Here is a 4269-nt window from a genome sequence, read left to right as displayed (position 1 = left end):
AAAAGCAGCGGATTTTTGTAATTATCGTGGGTTACTTTGCAAAGCGTGTCATCGACCGTAGAAAAAAAGGCTAAAAATCACACGGACTCGAGTACCCTGGATTTTGGTGTAGAATAAGTCATTGAAACCAATAAATACCTATACATAACGCTATTGTTGGGCAGATATTGTACTATATAAGATATCATTTTAAATCGTTTTTTCGATACTTTGAGTTTTTACGTGTCAATCGTATCGTGTACATTTTGTGTATAAAATATATATGTATAAATCAACTTGAATGAGTTTGAAAGCTATTCTGAATTGGTTTTTTTATTAATATTTAAGGACTTTGTTTTTTATTTCCCAACCGAGAATGACGTACACAAAATTGATATACGTGTCTGAAAAGATTGAACAAATAATAGTTGAATGATAATTGTGATCCTCGAAACGATTTGGGCAATTGGTTATTGCTTTGCTACCTTAAGTATATATAATCTTACACACTCGAAATTTGGATTTACTGATGAATATTCTTTGTGTGACCACCTGTACATGTTTAGTTTTGAGTGAATGGTACAACGATTACCGCAACAATAATGAGATGAAAAATGAGATAAGCACAATATTGCAATCAATAATGTATAGCGGATCATAGAGAGCAATTAAACTTTAATCGTCATCGCTATGCGTAAAAGTATTTCAATTGATTTTTTAGTAAAAATAAAAATTCCTTTGTTTAAACTAAGACAATGTTTTTTATGAGAACATAGATGTGCAATTGATTTTAATTAAATATTACGTTAAACTAAAACAACAGTTTTAATACTTGAGACAGTGAATTAAAACTTATTTTCACGAGTATGCGTGCGAATGTACATAATATAAAACAGAGTGTGGAAGAAAAAAAGAAAAAAAGATCAAGGCTCTATACGGTATCCGTATACCTTCGATTAGTTGTAACATACCACTCTCTACTTGTTACTCGATTCGTGTGCCAACTGATTAATCTTGATTGAGAGGCTTTTTTTTCTCTCTGTACCGTTACGTGTACAGGTACAACAAACCAAAAGTCACGAGCTGACTTTAATTAGCACGTCTGTATAAGTAAGTGGTGCGCACAAAAATAAGAGTTTGGATCTCTTAAGACTCGCGCACGTGTGCGAGAGTATACATTGTGTGTGACTATAAGTTATTTTGTTCGATGTGATGGCATATACGATGAACGCACACAAATGGGTGTACGTTTGAAAAAAAAAACTATTTAAAGTGTTTGATTGCAACGCAAAATGGCGATGTACGTGAGCAAACGTTTCAACGAAGAGTACTTTATTGGGCAATATTCTTGGACCACTCGATAACCTCGTCGAAAATTTTTTTTTGTACATACAGTTCTCATTTTTCAATATCGATCATCTATTCCGTATAGCATTGTCGTTCGATTAAAATCATATACCCTATTCACGCAAAAGCGATCTTATAGATAATAGAGAGGAAAAAAAAGAATTACGTTAAGGCTGCCATTCTCGTTGGAGCTGGACTCCTCGTATTAAAATTTTATCGATTTAAGCACTAAGGTATCGAAAAAAATAAAAAAATAAAACACCGCACAGTTCACTCGAGTTCATCGACGCTCGTTTACCAAAGCACCGATTTCAATGACTTCGAAGAATTCTACGCACGTTATTAAATATTTAAAAATAAAGATAAATAAATAAACAAATTAAAAAAAAAGACTTACCATTAGATTTGTATTTGCTATAAATTTTATAAATAATGTGTGTGTATTTATCCGAGATTTTTCATAAGAAATTACATTGTTCGATTTTTTCTTGTTTGTGCGTTTCTAATTATATCATATTTCTGTACCTAAAATATCGAAGTCTGTACATTATTTAATGAAATATATTCCACGATATCTGATTTACAAATCATTCCGACATTTCAAAGATAACTTGAACCTCTATAAAATAGCTTTTTTACCAAACAATTTTGGCAATCAAATAAGTACCAAAATTAAAATTATTTGAATTTTTGTTTGGAATAAATATACTTGTTAACAACTGCACGAAATATTCGATTGAAGAGACAAATTTTACATCTATGTATTTGCATTGACAAAAATCCAAATTGACATTAATTTAAAATTTGTTCAATAAACTGCTCCGATTAGCCAAGATGCAAAGGATTTTTGAAATCTCATTAAAATAAATACGAATGCCCAGGCAAAAGTCGCATCTCTTTGATATACATAAAAGAGACTTTTTTATGATTCCAAAAGTGAAATATATTTTGCGTGGAGCAAAAAAATCGTAAGTGCAAGAGAGCAAAGAGTTTTTACTTTAATAACAGCAGCGTTGTAAAAAAATAACCGTAGAGTAAAAAAAGCTTGGTTAATAAGCGAGATAAACATAAATGAAGCTCAAAATTTTTGTGAATCTACACACATATAAAAACATTGCCATGTATTTTACGTGAAGTAAAAAAAAAAAAAAAAAAAAAAAAAAAAGACAACTTACGGGCCCAATTATTGACTATCAGTAGTTAGTAAAAGATGTTTTGAAATTCATGAGAATTTCGACAAAAAAGCCGTAGAGTTGTTTTTTATTGATTAGAGATTGTCAGCCGAAATTAATTCTCGTTATATTCGATATCTATCGACTGTAATATTTGTTATACAATTTTAATGTTAATGACTATTATATAGCAGTTGATGAAGTAAACATTTTTGAGGTTGATATGCTTTTACTATCGATCAATTGATTTTTATTTTTTTAATTTAATTTCAATAAATTAAAACTACACATTATTACGAACGCTTATGAAATAAAAAATATTTGTTGCTCTTATAATAATTTTATTAATCTCCTATTAATGTGCCTTACAATGAGATGTCTTTTTCTTAAATAACATTTGTAATTTTCTATGAGTTTATGATTGAGTAATATTTTCATCAATTGATTATTAAAAAACCAATAAAATTTCAATGAGAACATATTATGTAAGTGGAATCAATTTGATAAGCATTTACAATAAACTATTGGACTTTATAAATTCATATGTGTGATGAAAAAACATTCATGAGTACAGTACAGCACGGCAATCTTATATAATTAAATCGACCAACTATTTTTTAATGAAACGCTGTCGCACAAAAAATCAGGAAAATTAATTTAATTCACTTCGGAATGACGTTTTATTAAATTTTTGTATGCTATTGATAATGTTTCAGGAGCTTCATCAAACTTTTAATGAACAACTGCATATTACAAAAAGTAATCAAAAGTTCGTATGCGCATTCATATAAATTTATATACTCTTCAGAAACAGAAGAGGTATTTGACAACGGAATTAAACGAAACAGCAAGCATTGTATAGATAACCACGTATATTGATATGGGCATCAAGTTTTAGAAAATTTTTTCAATACGTGCAACAATAAATAATTTGTTATTCTACCAAATATGGCATACAAAAGAATATATAAAATTGTAATATCATCAGTTAAAGTTTTAAATTAACAAAAATTTTGAAATTTATATTAAAAAGTCAATTTAAATAAAGTAAGACAAGTTTTGTAAAGGGACTTGGAAAAAAAAGAAAAAATCTATAGTTACTTAATATAGCTGTTACGTGATGATAAACATACGTGTAATTAGAAGAAAAGAAATCATCGTTAATTTCACAATAAATTGTGTATCATTAAAACAATTAGCAAAATACATAGATAGAATAAAACTTCTAAAAAAATATATTGTTTAGTGCGTTTTATTACCTTTCTTATATATTGCATGCCATTATCTCTTATTTTTTAACAAATTTTTTTTAATAAAAAAATTTAATCAACGAGGAAACTTTAAAAATAGTTTAAAAAAAATTTATTTAATAAAATTAAAATGATAAGTACAAAAGAGAATACATAAATACTTAAGTTACACACTTACGGGGGTCATTATAAATTTAATAAGTAAACTCTATTTGCATAAATTATTTTAGAAAATTTTTTAATCTAAAAGATAAAAATTCCCATAATATTAATAATAAAATTGTTAAATTTGTTGAGACATTTTTCATAACAAAAAGTATAGATCCCTACGTACACTGATGCCGTTTTTCTTGCAGTCCATCAGTTGGTATAAAAGGTAGCAAAGAACTGCTCAGAAAAGTTACAACTATTTCTGCTTAATTGATACCAATAATAAAAGGAGTTATTAATTTATATTTATATTATTCTCATCCTGTCATCGATTATTTTTATAAATACATTAATAAATTAAAATATGTTAA

The sequence above is a fragment of the Copidosoma floridanum genome, unplaced genomic scaffold (assembly GCF_036245765.1).
Source record: "Copidosoma floridanum isolate Cflo_tuat_1 unplaced genomic scaffold, Cflo_Japanese_pri ptg000019l, whole genome shotgun sequence".
In the NCBI taxonomy this organism is placed as follows: Eukaryota; Metazoa; Arthropoda; class Insecta; order Hymenoptera; family Encyrtidae; genus Copidosoma; species Copidosoma floridanum.
The sequence above is the reverse complement of the archived record's forward strand: the minus strand, read 5'-3'. Positions refer to the sequence as shown.